Source organism: Rattus norvegicus, chromosome 7, assembly GCF_021556685.1.
Source record: "Rattus norvegicus strain SHRSP/BbbUtx chromosome 7, alternate assembly SHRSP_T2T, whole genome shotgun sequence".
NCBI classification, from domain to species: Eukaryota; Metazoa; Chordata; class Mammalia; order Rodentia; family Muridae; genus Rattus; species Rattus norvegicus.
In genome coordinates, this window is record NC_141540.1 from 55,477,098 (window position 1) to 55,504,500 (window position 27,403).

Below are 27,403 nucleotides of genomic sequence, written 5' to 3' on the forward strand. Positions count from 1 at the left end.
GTATCTTAACTTTGTTTTCTAAAAAAAAATTTAGAAAGATGTACACATGACAGACCCATGGCTCTGGCTGTCTATGTAGCAGGGGATGACCTTGTTGGACATCAATGAGAGGAGAGGCTCTTGGTCCTGCCAAGGCTGGACCCCCCCCCCAGTGTAGGGGAATGCCAGGGCAGGAGGTGGGAGGGAATGGGTGGGAGGGGGAGCACCCTCATAGAAGCAGAGGATAGGGGGATGGGATACGGGGTTTCTGGAGGGGAAACCGGGAAAAGGGATAAAATTTGAAATGTAAATTAAGAAAATATCCAGTAAAATAAAAGAAAAAAATTTTAAAGAGATATAATGATATACGCTATCCTGTTTAGAGATGGACATCATAATTTTATATATTTATAAAATTTTTAGTTTTAACTGGCAACATTGAGTTAAACAAACTTTATAAGAAAAAAAAATGTATGGTTTAGACCTCTCCCCACACCAAAAAAAGAATGTTCATATCTGATTACAAAGTGAACTTAGAGTCTGGGGGCTGAGGGAACTTTCAAGGCCACTTCGTAGACAATGGTTCATACATGTTTCCCTTCATTTTTTCTGGCAGTAAAAGCAGAGTTTAGTTGTTTCTTTTTCTAGAACAGCCTTCTTTGGCCTTCTGCTATACAGCCACATAGCCCAGGAAAAACAAAAAACAAATATGTAGGTTAAAAATGTCTGCTGTCTTCGCTCCCATGTTATATTAATTAATGCCGAGCAGTTCTGAACCAGGCACCAATCTGTGTAGTATATGGGTTATAGACACAACCAGACAAGTGATCCCTGGGCCATACATGATTTTCATTCTCTGAACTACATGTTAACTGGCAATTCACATAACTTCCATCTTCAACCAAACACCAAAGACATGCCAAAAGCTAAAAACTATAATTTCACCCTCAAAAAAAGCTATCATTAACACATGCTTTCCTGCCAACTTTATTGCTGTTTTGGCTTTACTCAAAGTCAACTCCAGGAAGTTGCAGACTCTGGTTAGCCTAGCCAACAAGGTATCATTACAAAGAGTGTCAAGAACTCCCGCTCACTTTTAAAGGTATTTGGACCTTGCAGCTGTAAACAAAGCTTCCCGGGGAGTTATGGTAATGCTGATCAGTGTAACTCTGGTCAGAACTGGGAAGTTCTCAGGGTCACTGAATCATGTTAATGGATCCCCTCCATCCTTACCCCCACATCCCTGTGCCTTATGTTCTGTCTACAGACTGAACCTTGGCTTACAGTTTTGCATTTCTGTTAAAGGATACCTTTTTTTGAGTTGAACTGCCTTCCCTGCTAAAGCCAAGTATATTTGCTTTGATTCCTACTTAGAAGGCACAGTAAAAGATTAAGCCTCAATAAGATTACTGATTCAATGTTATTCAAAAGAGATTTCATTTAATTAGATTTTTGGACGTTGGGAAAAAAAGCATATCCAACACGACGAGATGAAAAGGCTCTAAGCGAAGTTGCACATAATAATTTTAGAAAGGTTTTACCAGGTAGATCATAATTAAGTCATCTCTCTGCTTGTACTGTCAACAGAATTTGAGCATGGAGGAGGATCTTACACACAAGCCAAAAATGAAGAAAACAAAGATAAAACTGGAATGCGTTATACAGGAGAAAGAAATAGTAAATCAGATTAAAACACACCGGTATTAATTTATTATAATTTTAATGTTGATATGAAAACACTTAAATATCTGAAAAAGTAGATGTGATTTCCCAGAAAGGCTCACTCCTTGCGTATAAAGTGACACAAAGGCCTGTTCCACTTTCAATGGGCAAATGAGGCACGTTAACAGTTCCATTTAGTGATCCGTTACCTTCTAGTTCTGAGATATCATCGCTATATCATAAGGGAAAATTATAAATATACATATGAAATAATCCCATAACCATAAAAACATACCTTTGTATCATAAAACTGAGAGAATCTGGGGTGGTGGGTCTGAACACGTGTACACAGGCACACACACACACACACACACACACACACACACACACACACATCTGACTACAAATAACTACCCTAGAAGCACAAACAATGTGAAATCACGGCACAATGATGCTAGCTTGCAGATATGAACATGGCTTTTATTAAAAGGGTTATCCCTCAAGATGGGTGCAACAATACCAATTAGTCTCTATTCCTGATCTCCAAAGTCTACAATGAGGGGATCAGGACTTGAAACAGTGCCATAATATATTTAAAAAGGAAATAGCAAAGAAGAAATTGGCTTTGGATTAATGAGCTGGCATATACACTACAGCCTTAATGGGTAGAGCTGACAGGGTTCAATTATAGAGTGTGCAGCCTCCTTACTGCCAGTGGCTGTCACTTAGAGCGCTGGTTCAGAGAGTCCAATGTCTTCAGACAAAGGAGAGAGAAACATAAAAACAAAAGACAGAGCATCCTAAGGAGCAAAGACCCTAACACCCCTGAAGCACATACACGTGCACGTACACATATACACAAACATGTGTACACAAAAATGCATATATATACACACATGCACAGACATAAATACACACACACATGCACACACATAAACATGTACACAAAAATTGCACATATATGTATATACATGCACAGACATAAGCATACACAAACAAATGCACACATACACATGCACACATGGATACACACATGTACACACATACAAACATGTACACAAAAACTGTGCACATATTTACACACATGCACAGACATACACACACACACACTCGTTCTTTATATGTGTCCTGGGGTGAAGTTATTTTGGCCTGGCTTGCTAATTGATTATTACACCTAGGGCTTTTAGTCAGTAATATTAATTAAGGGCCAGTGTCAAGGAAGAATTTTTAAAGGGAACCTTAATTGCTATTCTCCCTAAAAAAATAGATCTCCCATTAACAATGTTCCTCTTTTTTTTACTGAACACTGTTAATTTTGCCATTTCATTACTCTGCATCATCCCATGAATAATTATCACCCTTTACTACATAATTTTTATTACGGAGTTTTTATCAGTTTGACAGGGTTTTAAAAGAAATGTAGTTCCATGAATAGTTATATGTAAATTTCTAGTAAATTACCTTCATGCTCTGAGTGTGAGTGAAAGGAGAAATTCACTAAATGGAGAGTTAGGAAGGCCTGATGAATAAAAGTTTCAACTTTCATTGAACTCTTGCTACAGAGACTCATCCCCAAAACACCTTCTGTGGATTCACAGATAAAAAACAAAAGCGTTCTCTTTCTCGAGAATGGAATGCCCTGAATTTCTACTGGGACAAGTACATACTCACTAACTGATCCTAAAGGACTGAGTACATACAAACAAAAGTAATTAGTTACTAAGACGACACATGCATTTAAACCATTTATCATCTGTAAATATTTAATGCAACATAGTAGGCATTATTTGATAAGCAGTATCATCTCCCAATGGTTACTTGAACAGCAAATTACAATGCTTTTTTTCCTCTTGAAAAAAAAAACTGTAGGTAATGTTAATAACCCATCTTTAAGTAATAATTGGATTACTTTTCAATAATATATGAACAGCAGAAACAAAAATCAATCTTAGTAGAGATAATTCAGGAAATGCTTTTGTGGTTGTTGGTCTGGTTTTTTTTTTTTTTTTGAAAGAAAGAAACAATAGAAAATTCTGATTACTCAGAGGATAGCTCTCATCTCCGCTTCCTGGGTCCAGAATAAGTGTACAGCTGAGATTGATTCAAGCCAGGAGTTCCATCCCCAAGGCCTAAGGAGACTGATCCATACCTGCACCGTACACAGACTGCTGGGCCAAGAAAAGTTAAAAGAAGAAACAGAGAGAGAAGAAATACCTCAAATGAACAGGCATTTTCCACACCAAGCGAACCATTAAAAAAAAGCAACACACATTCACTTTTTTTTAAAAGAGGGAAGGTAAAAAACAAAACAAAAAACAAATAAATAAAAATAAATAAAACAGCCATTTTTTTTTTGTAGCAGGGATTCAAATGAGAACCTTTCTATAAAGATAGCTACCAGGAGCTAAACATAATAGTGGTCCCATTTTAGAATGCAAAATGGAAACAAAGAAATAAACATGCTCATTTGCGTCTATATTTTCAGATATACCCTCACCCTAATACCTGTTGTAATTTAAGTGGGAACAAAAGTAACTCATGTCTGCAAAACCTCTTACTGCAGATGGTTATACTCTGGTGATTGATTTCCACCTTGAAACATCTACTTCAGACCAGTGGTTCTCAACCTTCCTAAGTCAATGATCTCTGTTTCTCTCTCTCTCTCTCTCTCTCTCTCTCTCTCTCTCTCTCTCTCTCTCTCTCTCTCTCTCTCTCTCTCTCTCTGGATCACTTGGCTCTTTCTCTTCTTGTCACCTCCCAGTTCAAAATGCTAGCATCTCTTAATAGCCAACATCCTCTTAGATCTGCAGTTGGGCTCAACACACTCCAGTCTCAGCACAATCTTTGTAGTTTTAGCCTTTTGGCAGAAAATGGGCTTAGTCTGCCTGCCATAGCCAGTCTGTTTCCTGTCATAACGCCACTTTCCCTGGGCATCAAAGAATCCTTGCCCTTTCTGTACTGTGCCACTTTGTGGGGTTGGTGCTTCCCACATTTCTTGCAGAATGTCTGTCGGGTCTTAGGAGTGCTCTCAGCTCAGAACAAAAGAAGGGCAATAGTCTCTTAATCTAGCTCTTCATGTTGTAGTGACACCAACCTTGAAGTCATTTTGTTGCTACCTCATAAAAGTAATTTTGCTACTGCTATGAATTGTAATATAAATGTCTAATACGCAGGATATCTGATATGTGCTCCCCAAAGGGGTCACCACCCGCAAGCTAAGAACTACTGACTTAAACAGAAGGTGTTCTAGTCATCCACACACCAATGCTGCTGATTCAGGAGCTTTGGGTGTCATATTCTATCTTGTGTCTCTTGCCCTCACCAGTTGCATAATCATCAAGTGCCTCTTTACAATAACTGCTTCAAGCGCCAACTTTCCAGGTTGGTCTGAGATGTATTAACAGTGCCTCCCCACTCCCTACATTTACTTCTCAATCCAGATTCATGTTCCCCACGCAACTGAATGAGCTTGATCACTGAGCTGAAGTATCACAACCCACAATGTGAGCTCAGAAAAACGCCAATGAACGTGAGAATCCAGCATTAGCCACCAACACGTATAAGAGAGCTAGAGAGCATGGCATTGCCGTATATTCCAATTGGCACCCAACATACAGCCCCTGAACATGCATGAAGACAAGACACTTAAGTCTGAAGCTTAGAGGTGGGAGAGCTTAATGCAACTTAAGCAGGCTAAAAATAGACAAATAGTCAAGTGTAGATGATGCACTGAAGTGCAAAGACTTGAGCAATGGAAAGGTCGATCCCACCACCACCACCACCACCACCACCACCACCCTTTACTGTAATGCATGACTTCATTATATCCTAAGACCCATACAGCACTTTGTGGTTTATGTTCCTTCTCCTATTTGCCAAGTTAAGCCACAGAGTGTAGGATGAAGACTGCCACGGCTAAATGCTGCACCACCACTAAAAATATATTTCCCAGATACTTCTGATCTCACAGGCATAATTGGCAGGGACCAAAATATACTGTGACCCATATCATCGTTCCCAGCCTACAATGCTAACAAGTTCAAAGAACTTGGGTCTTTAGTAAAGTCTGAAAAGACCTAATACATTTTATATTAGGTATATTTGTGACTAAAACTGTTCTCTTCTGAAGGTATCAAATGACTAATCTTTTATTGTTAAGATATGGAAAGCTATATAAAAAGCCATAATATGGTTACCAGCTGGAAAGAAAAGATGACAAGAGTGGAAAGAAATGTGTGCCAAGAGATGGAGCCTGCTAAATACTTCATACCAGAGTGTAGAACGGTTTATATATTTACTGTACAGTCTTTTGACTTCTAATACACTAACTGCATTTCTGTGTTTAAGGAAAAGTAACAAAAATTAAATTAAAATTGTTATCAATAGTGAAACTATTTTTAATTTTAATTTAAGAAATGATTACTGGTGTTTTTCCAGCAGAATGTGTTTTGAACTGCTTCTCAAATCTCCTTTGAATGAGGTTTCCAACTTCACCTCTGAGGGCAGTCCCGGACCACTTGGCTCTGGATACGGCACTCGCTCACCCACCACTCAGCGGACTTGGGGGATAAACACAGGTAAGCAGATGTATCAAAACCTCCCTAGTAAATTGCCTCTTCTCTGGAGGCAATTTTTGGTTGGTTTTGACCTCCAGGCAACAACATTCGTCTCCCCCAGGCTTGACCCAGCTCACATGTTCCACTCCCATTGAAATCCCAAGCCTCTGAGCAATTCCATAATTTAATAGCTGCCAGATTTTTATAATCAGCTAGTGCCTGTCCCACCCATAATCATATACAAGGTTATCCATGATCACTCCAACTGCCAAGCCAACAATGGTGACTCTAACTGTGTCAAATCATTGAATACAACAGTGACTCTTCCTCTTAGCCAACACATTCCCAACACTCACACTAAAACTCATCTGTCTTCTCTTGACCCTATTTACTCTGATTTAACTGTACCGTCTAGGCTCAGAGTTCACCGTATTTGATGTGCTAATTTCTTTTCTCCCATTACCCCTCCAGTCCATCTCAGAAACCGTAGATCAGTGGTTGTCAAACTTTAATGTGCATACTACAACCTCATAACCTGTTTACAGTATAGCTTTGAAACAAGTTCAAGGTGGTGCTTCATATGTGCTCTCTCTGAGCAACTCCCAAGTGGCAACCATTCTGGATCACTTGGCAATTTTGAACACAAAATCTCTGTGTCCCTTCTGGCCCCCTAGACCTTGCCATTCCTATTTTGTATCCTTCATGTCCAGTGTGGACATTGTTATTGTGTCAAGTACCTTAGCCAATTCCCATAGGATTATAACAATATCTTATTACAATCATAACCCTATGAAAACAAAATACCAGACTCTAAGGAAAGTATTTCAGTTATTTCCAGTCATAGTGCCCATAAAATTATCTTGCCAATCATCATAGATAAGTGGTATGTAGGTAGGTAGGTAAGTAGGTATGTAGGTAGATAGATAGATCGATAAATTGATAACAGATAGATAAATAACACAGATGATAGATAGTAGATAGATAGATCATAGATAGATAGATAGATAGATAGATAGATAGATAGATAGATAGATAGATAGATAGATAGATAGATAACACATTTAAAATAAAATAGCTTACATATAACAACTAAGACACAAAACCCATGTTCATTTATGCTACTGTGATTCAATCCATGTAACCCTCTGGTCCCACGTTGACATTACTAAAGCTCAGAGGCTACCCAAGTTCGACAGTAATTTCTAAGCCTTTAATAACTGCACAGCACCAGCTTTTCCTCCATAGAAATCAGATCCACATTACTTCCCAATAGCTGTATCCTCTCCCACAATATCACAGGTTATATTGTAAAATAATCCACGTATGAGCAAACTGCTTTCCTCTTTCACTATTCTCAGAGGACGCTTTTGCATGAATGCAAGAAAAAAAAATCAGCTCTTTTCAAAGGATTCAAGGGAAGGAGTGTCAAGCAATGTTTAACACCACAGTTAGAAACCCAGACTGCTCTGAGCCCTCTAGGCACACATAAATAAAGCTAGATTTCATTATGGGCCTGACAGCATTATATAGCCCTAAATTTTTTATTTTATTCTAGCGCTAGACAAAAGCGGAGAGAAAGAATAGAGATGCTCCAAAGAACACACTGTAAAATATCATTGTAAGAAACAAAGAGGGGGAAAATGTGCTGAATCAAGAAACACCTTCCATGTATTTCTAAACGCTTTCTCAGAAATAACAAAATTCCCTCTTGCTCTCGACACTTTAATGTAAGCAAGCCCTTAATTTGATCCATATTCTCAGCTGATGAAAGTGAATTTATTTTTTTAAAGTATATTTTGTCCAATAACGTCTCTGACAATGAGTTTTCTTTATGGCTTTCCTAAGTCATCAAATTTAACTTCCTTTTCACAGTTCCCCTGGCTTTTCACATGTCCACACCTCAGGGCACTGCTGACTACTTCTGCTTAAACGCAGTGTATTGTACTGTAGTTTGTTATTTGCTACAACATCTTCACATAGCCAGTAGACACCTTTGCACAGACTCACTCCAGCGGCATATTCTAAAACAGTCACATCAAGCCAGCAAGACGGCTCAGCAGGTAAGGATCCCTGCTGCCACACTTAATGACCTAAAATTCTAGCCCAGACAGTCACTCAGATGGTTGAAGGAAAACTATCCCAAAGTTGTCCTCTGACATGTGTTTTTGGTAAACACCACCATAAATTCACAGACACGCATAAACCAAAATCATGAGAAATAAATTAAGAATCAAATCTAAGAGCCTCAGGGATTTTCTACGAAACTCTTACACCATAGCGTTTCATAATAAGGAGCTATGTGGCACACAATTAAAGCATTGATGTATTGACCACTTCACTGACAAATGAAAAACATCTCCCATTTTACCAAGGCCTCAAAAGTCCTGGCAACACAATGGAAATGAACTCTGATTTTGCTGTTTACAGAATTTGCAATCCTTCTGGGACACCACTCAGGAACCTTTTTTTCTTCATTCTCAACACCAATTCATCACATCATGCACGGTACATCCCTTAGTAATTAGAAAAGTAGCATTCGGCATTCTTCTTTCAACTGTTGCTTGGGAACTTATAGACTCTATTTAAAGATATTACTCATTCACTTCCATATAAAATAATTTTCAACTCCTGTTAAACTCTTGCTCATCAGTCATGTTTCCCAAAACATTAGTCACGTTCCAGATGTTTCCAGCACAGAGTCCTGAGAAAGACTTGCCATTCTGCATTAGTGTTCAATGATTCCTATTTCACTTTTAAGTCTAAGTATCACTGTTTTGAAACCCATACAATGTAGTCTGATCATGACTTTTATAATCTAGTACTTTGGGGAAGGTAAGGATTTCGCTGAGATTAATTTTTCTTTAACTGTGTGAGTAAGGTTAGAAACAAAACTAAAATTCAACCAGAAGATAAAAGATGCTTTTCTCAGAAGTGGCACCCATTAGACTGAATCAGATGAAGCTATTATTCTTTAAGGAATGAAAAGTTTGGGATTCTGAAAAAGAGTAATGGAAGAAAAAAACAGAGAATACAAGCCCATTATGTACACAGTGCTGTGACAGAGGCCATGTCCCAGTGGTCTGATCTAAGTAGGTTTTGTGAATTATATAATTGTGACTTTTTAAAGGCTGTTTAGCTCAAAGGGAAATTCCCACATTTCTAATCCAGAATTTTAAACATTTTTCATAACCATTCTGGAAACACCCAAACTTAATGTAAATAGGGTATCCAGCACCCTAACCCTAAGTACATTGCCTTTTTCCTTTCTAAAAATGGTTACATTGCCATTATTTTTCTAAATCAGAGAAACTGACAAACTTAGTTGAAAAAGACATAAAATTGGATGAGTCTTCACAATGACCAACTGGGCAGGACAGTATTCATTACCCCTCCCTAACTGGGTTTTTGCTTCATATAGCAAAGCCAAGGCTATGAATGCTAGCAGGCAGATTTAACCTGGGGATTGCAAGACACTGCCAAGCTTTCCTTATTCATAATACTTCTGCAATCAAAGAAGTTCTGCAATCATAATTAACAACTCTGACAGACCTAAAGATGATGCAAGAGAAGAACTACCGCCCTTTCTTTATATTTGAGTTGCCTCTTTGATGCTAAAAGAGATGTGAGCATTTTTTCCTTTAATGAATACAGATGAGTCAAGTACTGTGGCGGATGGTAAATTCAGTCCTACTGTGTCATTTATAAATAATCTTCCTTCTGGACTTCATGTTTTATTCTTAACTCAATCTTGTATTTTTCCAAGCAGAAACTATCTCTCATCTTCACTTTTAATTTCATACAGAAATACTACCTACTTTAAGTTGCCCACTGTACCTCTGACTTGGGACTGTATCTCTCTTCTCTTGGTTGTGTTTTACTGAACATCCTGTTGAGAATAACGAGGTTGTAATAAATGACAGCTAGGACTCAAGGCCCATGCCTGTATCAGCTCAAGCAGTGATATTGCATCAATCTTTCCTCCAGGTTAATTCTCTTTACCTATGGTGCCATAGGTAAATCAAAGAATCTACCATGGCCTTTGAAGTCAAGAAACTGGAGTATCTCAATCTTAGAAGGCTATCCATGTCGATGTGAAAATATATCCATTCCACAAGCAATAGAAACAAATTCTAATGGCAAAAGAAAATAGGGAAGTTGCAAAACGACCTATAACTAAGGACCCCACTGCTTTGGTCCACTTGGAACCTTAACCATTTAACTATTCTTAAGTTAGAAACATACAAACAGAACCTGAGAGAGGAAACCCAAGTGTCCAAAGTAACAGTGATGCGAATCAAATCTCATTTGCACGTATGCATTTTACTACTAGGATAAGGGTGGAAAGCTGGGTGTGGTAACCCGACAGAAGCAAGTGTGCATGGCTGGCTCAGGGGCATGTAGAAGACCTGCCATTTAAACAGAAGCTGCACAGATGTCAACATGACCCTTTACAGGAGATGCAAGGACTAGAATACCTCCAGGGGAATTTTTCAAGACTTCTTAAATACATCGTGGAACTAGAGTCAGTCTTCTAGGAAAGCTTAAATGGAACGTGATCCTCCAAGAATCTGTTCACAGACTCAGAAGACGAATTCAGGGGAATTCTGAGATGTCCCTCCAAATGGAAGAGTTAAGGGATGGCTTCATCCAACCGTCTATTCAGAGTAGCCTCCTCTGCTGCTGACCTCTCTTGGAAATGTGGAAAGAGTCAAGAGTCCTCACGTGTCATTTGTATTCTGAATTAGTGTGCCTGTAGTATTGTGTGTTGGCTCCATTCTAATCATGCTTCTACAAACTATAATTTGAAAATGGCTGCTGTTATGTTTGTTTGATTGTATGTTTGCCTCGGGTTTCATTTTAACACTAGCACAGCTCAAAATGCCTTGTGTACTATGGATACTTTCTAAAACGCTCATTAAAGAATAATTCAAATGGTACATTCTTTGTCTGATTAAGGGCCTTTTATTTTATTGCATCTGCATTGACTCTGTTCATGTGTCCCTAAATATTATCCAGTGCAGAATTTGGAAGCATCAAAAGAGAAAACTGAGCTCCTAAACTGTAAAGATAAGGAAGCATCGATACTTAGAATATAATACTGGGGGAGGGGGTGACTTCCCTCCCCAGAGCTCATTACAGTGAAAATCATGAGTGGAGAAAAAAAAAAAACCAGCTACATAGACTATGAGTCACTTTAGACCAGAACTGGACAGAGTTCTTTTTTCTCTCCTCAATGCTCATATCCACAGGCTTATGACTTATAATGCTTCAGCTATATTTAAAAATGAGTTTGTCATTTAAAATATTTTCATACAATTAATTGTAGTTTTTAGACTGTACGGCTGGGATGTTATAAAATAAATATTCTAAGAATGTCTTCTCATAACAGAATATTGGGCTTGAAAGAGAGCATGCAAGTGAAACTCACATTCATACATCACAAATTTTCCTTAGATCCAACGTTAGAAATGTCTTTCTATAGCTTCACAAACCTTTCCCTGAATAATCTTCTTTATAATATCCAATTCTTTGACACATATTTTTCAACTATTTTATCTTGTACAAAATTATTCCTACTTTCAGAATAAATTCTTTCCAACTACCAGAACTCTCCACCATATACTACAATGCCTCATTTGTAATTTATATGTAATTTCTACATACAATTTTGAAACTGAGTTTCCATTCCCTATCAGCTTACATCAATGTACTACTCTCTTTTTTTTTTACTTCTTTATCTAGTGTTACACTGCTAATATTGAAAAAGAAAGCAACATCAACAACCTATAACAAACTTTGTATAACTAGAAGAGATTAGCGTATCCAACTGTAGAGCTGTGTGGATGACAGGAACACAGAGAGAACTCTATTTCAAAACTCTTGAAATGCATTTTGCTTGTCACTAAATAAAGTGGTTGTCTGGGAGACACGACTTAAGATGTGTAAGGAAGACTTGCATCTAAAACTATCTCACCCATCTGCTAAAAAGTCTTCATTTTACTTCAGCACAATCCAAGAAACGTATTCCTTTAGCAAAATACAAATGCTAAAAGGAAGATATTAGCCAATCCTATAAAGCATTTCCAGTTTCAAATACATTAAATTGATTGCACGACCTTCTAAGCATTAACTGTGAAGTAACTCTTATGGGACTTGATTAGAAGAACCGAAGGGGAAATGTTCAGGGTTATAGACGTGTAAAGAAGGAGTGATTTGGAAGCTTTGGAGGGGGAGCATTGAGAGATCCATCCGAGGATGAGGAACTAATAACAAAAGAGCAATCATAAAGACAAATGTCATTTGCCTCATGATCATTACAAAAATCCTACTCTTCCTTCACCATGACCAAGAAGAGCAAAAGCAAGTCTTTGCCTTCCCAAAGATTACCGTGCTGCTTCCAAGTCACTGAGAACTTCAAAAGCAGCTCTGATTCTAAACATTTACACAGGCCTAGGGCATTTTAGTAAATACTTCAACTTCAGAAGATGAATTTTGTTTTTCAGTACCAGGGGGCAAAAACCTGAGCTATGAGAATGAATGGCAGTGAGAAAGAATGAAATCAGAAAGTCAATCAGTAGATGAAGGCAGAGAGACAACAACGAAAGCCTTACACCAGTGGTTCTCAACGAGGATAATTTTGTGTACCACACTTGGCAAACCTGCAGGCATTGTTGGTGACCTAGAGTGGGAGGAAGAATACACTTGAAATCTAGTGAACGGGGCTAGTGATCTTAGTTAACATTCTAAAATGCACAGCCTCCCACAATAAAAAAAAAAAATCCCAATGTCAGTGACGTTCAAGTTGAAACTAATCTTATATGTGAAAGCTGGAGAACACAGAGTGAGGGATTTATGGATAAGAATTTGAGGTCCTCAAATCCCAAGTCACCAAGAATGGTGAGGGGGAACTGAAATATCTCAAAATATTTGCAGGCCGTGGAAGCCGTGGGCTGCTGGGCTGCTGCCACGGGCACATAGAACCTTCCTGGGTACTACAAAGAGCACAATGGAGCAGAAATGTCCCTGGGTTAGGACACAAAGAACCTCACTTCCGGTGAGGTTTATCACTTACTTCGCGCAACACTGCGCAAGTGAATTAGCCCTCTCAGAATCTCCATTTCCTCACCTACTGAATGAGGAGGCGAGCTTCCTGTGCCTACCTCACAGCACAGCCATAGGTAATCCATAAAGAGGATGCTATACATTAAATTGTCTGCCTTACCCATTGTGCTTTGTACTGTTCCATAGAGGACAAATATTCAGTAAGAAACACAGCTGGTTAGGAGACAGAGAGCACACGGCGCCTTCCCATGAGATAATGCCTGTCATCAAGTGCCATTTGCAGAACCACAGAGTGAAGTAGAAAAACCCAAAGGCTATGGTCTCTACAAAGAAGGAGATAAGCATTTCTCCTCTTCCATTTCCGTATTGTCTTCCAAACCAAATGGCTGCTTTGCAATCAGTCCCTGTCACATTTCATTCTTAGGAACACTTCCCATAGGAATATTACAGCCATGTCCCTGCTCACACTCCAGTGCGTATTTGGGAACTTTTTGCTTCAGTATATTTAGGAGCTCTAGCTACCGCTTATAAAGTGGAAGGAGCCAAGCTGCCTCCTCTACGTGATAGCACTTAAATGGTGATTTAAAAAAAATACTGGTGGAAAATGTACACGATATCAATCACTACCGAAATACTCGAAGGAAGTGTTAACCAAATAATGTGAGTGAATTATGTAGCTAAATACAGAGACTTCGCGTTTGGACATCTAAGTTAGAAACTATACAAGTATCACTGCCTTCACGGCAACTGGTGATTGTTTCCCAAAACAAGCTCGGTATAGCCATCCCAGTGTCTGAGGCTAAATGTGGTAGTTTGAATAGGAATGGCCCCCATAGACTCGTATGTTTAAATACTTGGTCCATAGGGAATGGCACTGTTACAAGGTTATGGCCTTGGTGGAGTGGGTGTGGCTTTGTTGGAGTGGGTGTGGCTTTGTTGGAGTGGGTGTGGCTTTGTTGGAAAACTGTGCCACTGTGGAGGTGGGGTTCGATGTCCCAGAAGCTCAAGCCCTGCCTGTTGCCTGCAAGTAGATTCATATGTAGAACTCTCAGCTCCTTCCCAGACACCATGTCTGCCGGCACACGCCATGTTTCCGCACCATGACAATAACGAACTAAACATCTCAAACTATAAGCCAGTCCCAACTAAACATTTAAATTCACAAGAATTTATGTGGTCATGGTATCTCTCCACAGCACCAAAACACTAAGACACTAACTTCCTTGATTATGCAGCGATGGCTCCAAGTGTAGGCTCTGGGTCTTGCCATCTTTGTGAACTTGAACAAGGTGTTATGTGACCTCAGGCAAAAGACTTTTTTTTAAATTAAATTTTCTATTGCTTTATGTTAAAATGAAGACAGCACCATTACTTAACTCCTAGGCCTAGTATAAAGAGAGAATGAGATAACTCTAGTGGGCAACGCTATACCTGACATTATTTATGTGTTTAAGGATCACTAGTTCTGCTTTCTTCCGACTACATGATCCAATTCTGCTCTATTCACTTAATTTGGATTGTGACGCACACACTGGAAGAGTAAACACTGAAGGGTGCTCCCAAAGCATGAGCCTAAACAAGCCAGCAGCTGGATCTGAAAGGGTGAACAGTCTGCACAGAAATCAAACAGTGTGGTAGCCCCTTGAGGTATGGCCAAGTTTGAGTGGCACCGTGCATGGGACTGAATTCTCAGCAGCCTCCAAGTTATTGCAGAGGGGAACACAGAAAGAATGATGGAAAGGCAGGGGCAAAGGGCAGGCTACAGACGACAGGGAAAGCAGCTCTCGGGAGCAACAAAGGTCAAAGCAGACGTTATGATCATGCTGAAAATTTCCACTGCTGTGCAAAGCTTCAGCACGCAGATGCTAACAGAGCACCCAAGTATGGCCAAATGGATTTGGAGAGAGGTTTAAAGAAATCACAATGACCTTTATAAGTGAAAAGGAATTTTTTAATTCTGAAGAGAAAAAAAAAAGTAGAACCCTTTTCCTGGAGTCACTCCAACTCCACTCTGCCACCTTCCTTTTGACCTTGAAACAGTTCAATATGTTACCAATGCTGTTCTAGCACAAGCTTTAAAATGTCCCCGAGTGATTGTTATGTCAGAAAACAGCTTCGGCATCAGCAAATATCCCACTTGCTTATATGATCGCTTATCTTTCAGAAACACCTAGGTGAACAAAGAAAAATGTACCCAGCATGAACAAGCCACATCAGAGTCTAAAAAGTAAAGTCACAAGCACTCAATTCAGCATCCACCGTCCCTGTCAGCCACTGCATTTGAGCTGTATCCATTGGCAACCGCTGTTACAATCTTCGCTCCAGTTTAGATCCCACATCCAAAGTCTTCACAATAATCCCCAAACTAGAATCTCCCTGAATCCAAGTTCCTCTTCAGATCTTTTTCAGGTTAATGCTAAACATTAATGCAACATTGTATCGGCACACTCCGTAATCCTTTAACATGTACCTATGTTGCCATGGTTATCACATTCCTACTCTTTCCCTCCCCGCCTTAGTCATCAATGGGAAACGTTTTACTGTTTTACCCTGGAAATTCTCTTTCCCATGTATCCTGGTTGTACGTTATTGTTGTATCATTTTCTACTGTGCAGTTCTACAACTGTGACTTTTATTATTTTTAGGAATGCTGCCAACAAATTGACTGTATCTTGTAATGTTGCATGCACACTCTTTTAATTCTTACTGCATTTATTTTTATTAGCATACAAAGCAATGGGTTCATTATGGCGTTTGCATACATACATGCCATTATACTTTGTTTTCGCTCATCCGCCCATCACCCTGTGCTCTCATGCCCTCCTCCATCTAGCTGGTCCCTGCTTCCTTCAGGATAAGGAGTCTACTGCTCTCTCCATAGATTTGCGTATCTGCTTCTTGGTCTGGCTTATTTCTCTTAACATAATGACCTCAAAATCTGTCTTCCTGAAAATGTCATGATTTCGTTTTTTTTTAAGCCAAACATAATTCTACTGTGTTTATGTACCACATTTTCTCTATCTATTAGTTGATCGGTAGACATCTACAATGAACTGTAATAAGTAGTGTAGTACAGCAGTAAATGGTGCTGCTATCTCTTTGACTTGTTGGCTTAGGGATCTTTTGGTATATACCTGCAAGGTAGTATAGATGGTAACCTGCAGTTTTGCATAATCAAATAAAGGTGTCCCCTTTAGGAGTGGTTTCCCTGTTAAGCTTGTGCCCAACCACTTCCTCAGTTTAAATCCTGCTTTGTTACATCTAGCTTATTCAGAACTACCCAAGAGTCCTCACAGAAACACACACACACACACACACACACACACACACACACACACACACACACACACACAGTGAGAGAGAGACAGAGAGACAGAGAGAGAGAGAGACAGAGAGAGAGAGAAAGCTTTTCCACTCCACTTAGCCCATTGTACAGAAAGTGACACCTTATGAGTGTCACTTACGAGTGAAATTATCTCTGCCTTAAAGTCATTGAGCATTGGGAAACCCTCGGCCTAGCACAGGATAGGCATCTAGTGAGCATTGAGAACAAGAAAACACTCTAGAACCCGTTTATAATCTCCCAACTCAGCAACATGGATGAAAGGAGAAACAAAGGGGGGAGGATAAATGGAAGTAAACTATCACAGAGAGCAAGCTGAGTGCATTCAGATGAAGAAAAGACATGCATCAAATTCCAGGCCCTCAGAGTCCACCACGAAGAGCATAATTATATCAATATTTAAGAGTAAAGTATCTGAAAAATGCATTTCTAAGTACTGTATTTCATGTAAGAAGAACAAGACTCCATTATGCCTCCAAAATAACCTCTTGCCAACATTTTCTGAAGGAGCTGCTACTCAGTGTTTTCCACCTTGCTGAACAATTTTCTTCTTAAGGCACATTTTTGCTATCTATTATGGGATGGGTAGTGCATGGCTCATTGACATTTGACTTGCTCGGGTCAACCAGAGGTTGGTTTGTAAGCATCCCTGAGGGGAGTTCAAAATAAAAAGTTCCTTTTAGTTTAAGCAACTTACATCATGAGTCACACTGGCATTCAAAGTTTATGATACATTTAGAAACCATATATATCAAGACACTCAGAAAAGACTCTAAGTGAGAGACAAGAAAGAACTTTTATAGGGCCAGAATTCACAGTTAAATATCACCAAATGGGGAGGGTATGGCTTAGTGTTTGAGCCACAGCCCAGCCCAGCCCAGCATTCCCAAACACTGGGTTTAATATCAAGCATTAAAAATAATTCACATAATGAAATTAAATTGTCTTTATTGTTACTTTTAATGCTTCATAATACATCCAAGGAGATGATTATCCTTGAGACTCAGATGCACTAACTATTGGTGTGTGAAGCCGAAAAAGACCTAACAGAAATTTAACTTAATTTAATTCCTTCTTTTCACAGGTAAAAGGGAATCATCCTCCAGTTGCTAAGAAATGAAACAGAGGAATAATAATAGGACAAAAAGTATGCTGAAACTATGGTATTAATAAAGAGAGGGACTTGGTACACAGAACTAAAGCAAGTAAAGGAAAAGAAAGAAAGGTTCTCCAGGTAGGTATGTCAAGTAAATAAATGCATCCCCAAAAAGAAAGCAAAAAGAAAAATGAAGACTACTCTACCAAACATATTTACTTATCAAATAAGCTGGAGACTCAGAAGGGCTACCACAGGCAACGGCCAGACCATAAAAAAGCCAGTGTCATTTTAATGAACATATGTGATTATTAACTGTTACAAGCAAGTGAAATATTTCAGCAGGGAAAACCTGTTCCTGGGCATATGGATTGAAAGAAAACATAGGTGAGAAGTGAATAGAAAATGTTATTAGCCAGGATTTCTTTGATTTATATACACAGCGGCCACAGCCAATGACTCCTCAATGGCTACACAGACCTTGATCACATCTGTGTTTGTCATTGTCTTTGATGCCACAGAACTCGGAACTGGTTCATGTTTTAGATTTCTAGAATTCCTTGAGCACTTTTTAATGCCACCTTAATAGATACTGGGATATGGGGCCTTTACAATAATGAGAAAGAAATACGTACTCAAAATACATTCCCTGTTTTGAATTTTGACCCTTCATGTGTTAGCAATAGTCAGCAGGATGCTCCCATATGATGCTGACATGTGTAGGAAGCCCCCATCAGCCCAGAGAACATGAGAGAAAATAACTGATCCCTCACGGGCATGCTCAACCTTTTGACACCGTGGCACAGCCCTGTCATCTGTACATTCTGGAGAACCACGCAATTTTATTACAAACAAAAATGCAGAAACATCTCCCTGTGTTCTAAATATGCTCAAGCTCTTCTGATGGGCCACTGTCGTAGCTGTTCCTAGACATATCTGTCGGGATGGTGCTGTGCCATTAAGTTATTATAATTCATTACTTAAGTATATTCTATGCATTTTCATCTCGTGATATTTTTAACTTAAACTGAATTTATCAGCATATACCCCATCATAAGCCAAGGAGCATCTGTAGCAGTTTGATTCTCAGAGCAAATAATTAATTCTTCCCTATGTTAAAGAAGGAAAAATGAACCACTAAGAAGTGGAAGAATTTATCAAGATTACATAGAGCCTAGATTGGAATCCAGATATTCTGGATCTCAAGCCTCCCCACCCACAACTATCCCCAGAAATTAACAGATTATATTAATTAAGTGTATCCCTCTCCAAAATATATTTGAAGAATCTATTTCACAACCGAGATCCATGCTCCCGATGTGAGTCCTATTGGATAAGGACGGTTGAAAGGAGAGTGTGCAGCCAAAATGACATTTGCAGTTAATCAGTGATAATCAAGGAACTGCATCCAAGAGACTCACCCCAATTTGCTCAAGTGCTACAGAGTGCCATTCACCAGCTAGGAGAAAACAAACTGTACACAACTCCTAGGACCAGTTCCAAAAGGGGGAAACAGCATGCCTTATCATTTCTGCAGAGACGACACTTTCCCGCTCTTTCAAGAACCGCTGACCAGTGTTCCCTTTTCTGCCAGTGCGTAATTTAAGTAACAACCTGTCAATAGCCAGAGTTATCTGGACCGCATGTTGCCTCACCTTAATACCATGGATCTTAATATAGTACTCGTAGCAATTGCTCTTGCCAAATACTCAAGGCAATTCTATTCCCACTGATCTGTCACAGAGAGGAAAAGAAGAAAGCTAGGTGCCCTGTATGACGATACCTCTAGGATATGATCCCAAATTCCAAAAAAGTTATCTGGAGGTTCCAGATACTGTAGATGCCATCTCAAAATCAGAAAGGGCAGAGTGTTTTTTTGGTGATAGTTAACAACATATTTGGAAACTCGGTACTAAAGCTAAATATCCGTATCAGAAAGTGCAGAAGTGTTTTTCACCACGCCCACCAATGTGCCTCGCTATAATTAGCATCTGAAATTCCTATTGCCTCTAAGAAGTCATCCATGCTGAACCAGGATGCCGTATCTGTGTTTTCAATATCTTACAGTCCCACTTATCATGTAACATCTCGCCTTACACTATGAAATCCAGTTCCCTACCCACCAATCATGGAGCTGTTTAAATTCTTACACTTAAAAATTTTTTTGAATATATAATATAGAACACAGTAGCTAGAGGATGAAAATCACAAGGCCACCATTTGGGAGTGGAAGGAAATACAGGGTATTGGGCTCCGAGCCCTCTATCTACTTGGTTTGAACTACTGTTGTGGGCTATCAATTCACGGTCACTTAAAGTCCAAAGACAGCATGACCAAGATTAGAATCAGATTCTAAGGAATCTATAACATCTAAAATTAATCCCAAATCCCCACAAATCTTTGTAGAAACAAGAAGAAAGATGCTCATCTTGGATTGGAGCTTCTAGAATGATTATGAAAATCAAGACTAGAAAGGGGTCAACGAATGAAGAGATATTTCACTTAAACTTTCAGGTCACATGAATGGAAAAGACCCATTCAAAAACTTACAGTGTGATAAAAAGTTGTATTTTGCCTTGCTTTATTCCTGCCTTATCTATGGGTCTGCATTTTATTTCATGGTTTGTTTACCTTAAACTGGATACTTCTTGGAAATCACTAAAGTATGTATTTAACTGAATTTTGATGTATCATATTTCTCCCCAGTGTATTCAAGAGAGAAAAAAGCATAAGCAACATTTTATAGCTCAACAATTTTATTGCCTCAAATGTCCCTTCTCAAATAGCCACTTACATATTTTACACTTATCAATCTGTTCCCTTTCTCGAGAGCAAAGCCAAATGATTCTCAGATTTCTTGAGCTAACTAATTGCTATTTCAGTTGTACATATTGAAGTTTTCAGACACAAAATATAGAACTTCAAAGAACAGCAAACAGAAAATGGAAAGTAGTCTAGAAAAGCAAGGGATGAGACCACACTGGTAGCATAGAGTTATTAGCCAACACAAAGTATACAGAGAGCTACATTCAGTTATCTGATTCCAGAGGCAGAAATGTAGGTTCAAGCTACCCAAATCTGAGTTCATCTGAACTCTGTAAATGCAAAATAGTTCACTACAGCCACACACAAAGAATTACTCAAGCATCTCTGGCCACCATCTCCAGTAACAGATACACTGCAGAAACATCACTGTGTAAGCAGGCTATTCCCCTAAGGCATGGACGCATTAGGAATTACCAGAATCAAGGAGAGTTCTGAGCTATTCATCCATTCAACTAACCAAAGCTTCTTACATCTCTAACTTGCATCAGAAACTGTGCTGGGTCTTTGAGATAGAAAATAAAACGGTTATCTTTTACTTACAGAATTGATAATCTATAGAAGACAAAAGCTCCCTAAAAGCAATTCATTTGAATGCAGCTGAAACAATGTAGTATTGTGGTGAGTGGACAAGTACAATAAAGATGTGATCAGGCTCTGAACACTCAAAGGAAGACTGATACTTTGCAGACTGTGAGCACATGCTTGTAATTTTGTAAGCACTGGGGATTATGTGGTGTGGGGGGAGAGGAGAGGAGAAGGGAAGAGGGTTGGGAGCAAAGATGTGGACTGAGAAAGAGCATACTAAGCAGTTTAATGTGATTAAACCAGAAATTTGGATGCAGAGAGGTAAGAACCTCACAGACAGAAAAATCTGGTAGTCAAAGGCCTCCCTGGATACCAAGAAAGTTGACTCTTATGGCTGTAAAGAACTGACTGCTTTTGTGGAAGGAATGGCATGTGGATCATTGTGCTTGCCGATTTCCTGGTTGCTACAGAATAACCTTTTGAACACATCATTGCCACCCCAGGTCATCTCTCACCCGAGAGAGAAGGTGAGAGGCAGCACAGACTTTATACGGTACACAAAGACCAAGTTCAGAGTTGAGTGTTCCACACAGTGCCTAGAATCCTGATTGGGTTCGTGGGGTTCACTGGAGCAGACAGAACTCTGAGTTGTAAAAGATGTATGGCAGTAATTACCCCCTTCTTACCCACTGTTAGCGGCATACCGTGTTGGTAATTGAATATTACACAATTTACAATTATAGAACAGATCCCTTAAAAACATTCATGTCCTGTGGCATAGTAACTTCACGTCTATACAAACAGCCCCAAGAATAATCTAAAAGTCATGGGCATGTTTACATGCAAAGATTTTTATCCTGAAGACTCTAAGGCAGCAATTTTTAAAAGAAACATCCAACAAAAGGAAAATAACTGAATAGTCAACATGGATTTTTCCAATGAACTTCATAGGTTATTATAAAGTCATTATAAGCATAATTCTAATAGCAACAAAATATTCCTAAGTAAAAAGGCAAAATATGATTTTTTTCCTGTGGCACAATAGCACTATAGAATAATTTCTTACTGTCTTAGTCAGGGTTTCTATTCCTGACAAACATCATGACCAAGAAGCAGGTTGGGGAGGAAAGGGTTTATTCAGCTTACACTTCCACATTGCTGTTCATCACCAAAGGAAGTCAGGACTGGAACTCAAGCAGGTCAGGAAACAGGAGCTAATTCAGAGGTCATGGAGGGATGTTACTTACTGGCTTGTTTCTCCTGGCTTGCTCAGCTTGGTCTCTTACAGAACCCAAGACCACCAGCCCAGGGATGGCACCACCCACAATGGGCTGGGTCCCGCCTTGACCATTAGTTGAGAAAATGCCTTACAGCTGGGTCTCATGAGGGCATTTCCACAACTGAGGCTCCTTTTCTGTGATAACTCCAGCTTGTGTCAAGTTGACACACAAAACCAGCCAGTACACTTACACATAAAATGATTTAGATATACATAAAAGTGCTAGTGTGAACAGTTATGAAAATAGGAGAAGGTTGTCTTATACTTTTGTATTTTCCAAATGTTCCACATTTTGTTGGTGGTAAATAAAATATTCTTTGATTCCAAAAGCATTGCTTTGGGCTCCTGAAATAAAAACGTACAGTACAATGGATGAAATGAGTCCCTTCCTAGATTTTGTTTTTTTCCCTTCACTCTTTCATGTTCCTGCTTCAACCCATTGGTGGCCCAAGTCCCAGAGGAACATATTGAGTAGAGAAAACCCATATTTTCTTTCTGCCTGGAAGATCTGGAAACTGAACTTAGAGACAGATGCACTCCCCCCATCGTGCCCCCGCCCCCCTGCTCCCTCACCTGCGCTCTCTCAGACTTGCTCCGAGGTCACTTTACCTCACAATGCTGTGTCACTGCTATAGCTGTGACAGAGGCATTTAAAATCCAAGAAAATCACATCTCTGAACCAATGGAATCAGGAAAGTGAACCGAAGAAGGGTGAGGAAGGTGAGGGCACCAGCGTTTCTGTCTGGCAGCTTTTCTGCCCCTGTGCTCCAACAGCAAGAGGCTCACCTGAATCTCTGGCCTTTTGCCTTACAGAAAGCAGACAAGTGGTGCCCTGTAAGTCAGAATGTACTGGGGGAACACACAGAGAGAACTGTGTATGACACCATCTAGGGTCCAGTGTTACCACTGCCTGAACTTGTATTACAGACACAAAGACACCTAACAAACGCTTCCATCAAAAACGGGGAGTGTGGGAGAGATTATAGGAGGGGTTGAGGTGGGGTGCAGGGCAGAAATCCAGGGCAGCGATCCCTGGGCAGCAATCGGGATGTAAAGTGAATTTAAAAAATAAGAAAATTGAAAGAAATAAGAAAAAAATGAGGCAGAAGTAGTTGAGAAAAAAACAAAAAACAAAAAACATTACCCCCCCGAACCCAAGTAGATCCCAGTGGAAAATGAAACGGACCTAAAATAGCAAAGAGTTAAACCAGAACTGACACCAGGCAAACTACCCCAGGAGGTACCATGAGCCTAATTGGTTTGATTACAGGGAGGAAAAGGTTGGGGATATGGGGTATTTATCTCACATGGGTTTTTAACAAGATTCAGAGTCTCAACTAGAATTCAAAAATTCCAGGATATAATCCAAACTATTCAACAAATAAAAAAGCAAGAAAACTCAACAATTCACAAAGAAAGCAACACACAAAAGTTAATCCCAAGATGACTTCATTATAACTAACAAGGGTCTTAAAGCAAAAGTTACAGCAAGGTATATATATATATATATATATATATATATATATATATATATATGTAGATTATATATGTGTGTGTGCATACATAATATACGTATGTATTCTTGCAATTATATACATATATACACGTATATTATATCTACATAGTATATATATATATATATGTTCTTGTAATTAACTGAAAAGTAAAGGCCTTCAGAACAAAGGCCATCTTGTTCTTCCTCTACATCTGAATCTCAATCCAACAGTTTAAAACAGTGTCAGAAAAACAACCCAGAAAACCACAACCAATGTTGTAAATTTAACACACAGTGAACTTCCTCAGCAGACTGAGAAGAGACAGAAAAAAAAAAAACTGTCAATGAGCTGAAGAAACAGGAAGAAATTGTAACAATCATCCATTTGAAAAACAGAGAGAACAGCTTTGAAAAGATACAATAAATCACAGAGGCCTGGAGAAAATAAAACATAATACTGAAGGATTACACTTCAGCAGAGATAATGTATTTCAGAAATGAAGTAAAATAAAGACATTGTCAGGTAAGCAAAAGTGGCCAGGGATTGTCACCAGAAGATCATGATGCCACAGATGTTCATGATGATGCATTATGTGATCCCATAATAACTCTAATCCCAAAGTTGAGGTCTGAGAATCCTAAGTTTGGTGGTGGTAATGATGTTGATGATGATGGAATATATTATTTTCTCAAACTTTAAAAAAAATACATTCATTTAATTGCAAAGTTTCTAACACCAGTCTGCAAAATTTCCAAAATCCATCAGCTCCACATTCTAAAATGTCCCAAGCATTTTAGACAATGAATATTCAAACTGTATGGAGTTAGACAGAGGAGACTAACTAGACTACCAAAGTCAAATGTAGGGCTTGGAAACATGTTTCAGTTTGTAAGAATGCTTACTCTGCAAGAATGGGGACCTCAGCTTAAATACCTAGCACCAACACAAAAAGTGAACGGTAGATGTGCATGTCTGCAGCTCCAACAGTGTGTAGGGCCAGGGGAGACAGCTGATCCTGAGAGATTCAGTCAGTCTAACCCAGATGTAAATGTTCGGTTCAGTGAGACATCTAAAGAAATAGGTGGGGGGGATGGGATAAAGATGATCGATGCCATACCCATACCTTCAAAGGCACTTGGATGGACACGTGTAACTGCAGACTTCACTGGTACACCATATACACACATGCTTCTGCTTTCCCTCCCCACAAGCCAGCATCCCACCATCATTACCACCATACCCTACATAAACACACACAAAAAGTAACATCAAGTATATATACTATAAACTAAAACAGATAGTCACAAAGGACTTTACTATAGTGAGGCAGAGCCCAAAAGTAATCAATAAACTACAAGACTAAATGATTCACATCATACAGAGGAGGCAGAAAGAGGTACTAGAGAGAAGAAAAAAAAAACGAAAAACCAGAAGGTACAGACAGGGAAAAAACTAGGCCATTGAAATCCAACCTGTTAGTAATTACAATAAATATAAATGGCTTAAATATTAAAAGTGGGATACAGGCCTGACTAACAAAAATATTTAACTACAGTAACCATATACAGTCAGGTATGTTAAATATAGTATGAATGTTTTCTGGGGGGAAGATACGTTATGTAAAGTTAGAAAGCTGGGTAGCTATGTTCACACTAGTTAATAAATGTATCAGAAGAAATAGATAAAACTGGAGGCAAAAAGAAACCATTTGTGACTATTAAAAATTCAATTCAACAATAAAACAAATGAGAATAATTGTATGTATGTTTAACCAAAACATATAAATACAAGAATTAGTAAAACAATAGAAGTAAATAGATTTGATCATAATTATACTCAGAGTCATCAACCTTTCTTCCCCTCAAAAACTGAGAGGAAAATAGACAGGCAATCAGGAAAAGGCAAAAAATCTAAAATATAACACAGAGAATGTGCCTTTTCTTAATTCACTTTTCAACATTGTATCCTGCTGACAGTACCACAATATAGCACATGTTAGACCACAAACACAAAAAAGTCACACAAAATAACAAAGCATGTTTCCTGACTACAGCAAGAGAACATATTCTCCAAATATGCGGGAACCAAACAATACATTGCAAAATAATCCATTGAGCAAAAACAAATTTCCACAGGCAATTTGAATATATTTTGAGCTAAATGAAAGCAAAATAAAACTACAACATATAAACACCTGTGGGATCTAGCTAAAGATGAGCAGAGAGCAAATTAATTATCATTAAATGTACACTTGATAAAAAAGGATTATAAATCAACAGAACCTCCTACTTTGTGAAAGTGTAAGACACACGGCCAAGTATTCAACCATGTAACTCCAGCATTCAACAATTACACAGTTTTCCTTTCAACCTTCTTAGAAAGCAATGGAACAGTGTGTGTGTGTGTGTGTGTGTGTGTGTGTGTGTGTGTGTGTGTGTGTGTGTGTGTGTATGCACGCTAGTGTGCTGGGCTAATGATAACTTCACAATAGCCCTCCTGCAATCTTAGCCTGACTCTGTGAACAGTTAATTCTTGTTTACCCTTGAAAAAGGAAAACCAAGTTAATACAGCATTTCAGTAAAGGAGTGAGTTTCCATCTAACAGAGACAGGAATTCCAAGTCACTGACTGCCTGTTGTTGTCCCGAATTCATTACGGATCATAAAGGGGACGTCAATGCCATCAGGATGCCTACCAAACGTGCCTTACTCTAGCAATTCTGCTTCAAGCATTACCTGAGGTAACAAAGCCTAGGGAACTTTATCTGCTTCCCACACACATTCGTAAACCTTTGAAATAAAAGGTATACATGCACATGCACAGGAAAACACAACCAATCACAGCCAACTGACACCAGGAGATTGAATATGTTACAAAACAGAAACCTGTTGTACGTTTTTAATTTAATTTTTCTCTTTAACAATTTCATACATGCATATGGTGCACACTGGTTACTCTCGCTCTGATCCTCTCTTGACTTCCTGCCCCCCATCCCTGTTCATTCCTCCACCCTTTCCTAAGAATGCCTTTCTCACATTCCTACATGTTGTATTTTAGGATCCGATGAGTTTAACCAGGGAAAACAAAAAGAGAGTATCTGAAAATCTTTGGACTTCTCCAAACTTGGGGGGACAGGCGTATCTAATGGGGCCTGGTAGGCTCAGCAGTGGGTACACTCCTGAAGATAATGACTGTCCCCTCTCCCAAAATCTCTCAATCGTCAATTAAAATAGTAAGCAAATGTCCATGCAATAATGATCAGTGAAAAAAAGAGGCCGTGAATTTGAAAACACAAATAAATGGGAGAATTTGAAGGGAAGGGGGAAATGTTTTAACTGAATTATAATCTCAAGAATGTGTTTTTAATTTAAACCTTTAATGAAAAGTTCTTTCAGTCAATCAAATAATTGCATTCATCTCAAAACAATGCTAAGCTTCGTGATAGCAACATGAAGTTTAATTGAGGCACTTGAGTGCCATGGGAATATTCTATTGCAGGGAATAGCTGTTCCTTTATTTATGCTTTACCTGGTGGGCTGTCCTAGTTGAGAAGAGAGGGCACAGAATCAAAGGCCTAGCC

General features: G+C 39.0%; 1 pseudogene; it reads right to left on the reverse strand.

Annotated features, from left to right (window-relative positions):
* Positions 1 to 417: 417 nt before the first annotated feature.
* LOC148004669 (large ribosomal subunit protein eL42-like) overlaps positions 418 to 27,403 on the reverse strand; it is a 70,108-nt pseudogene continuing 43,122 nt past the window's right edge.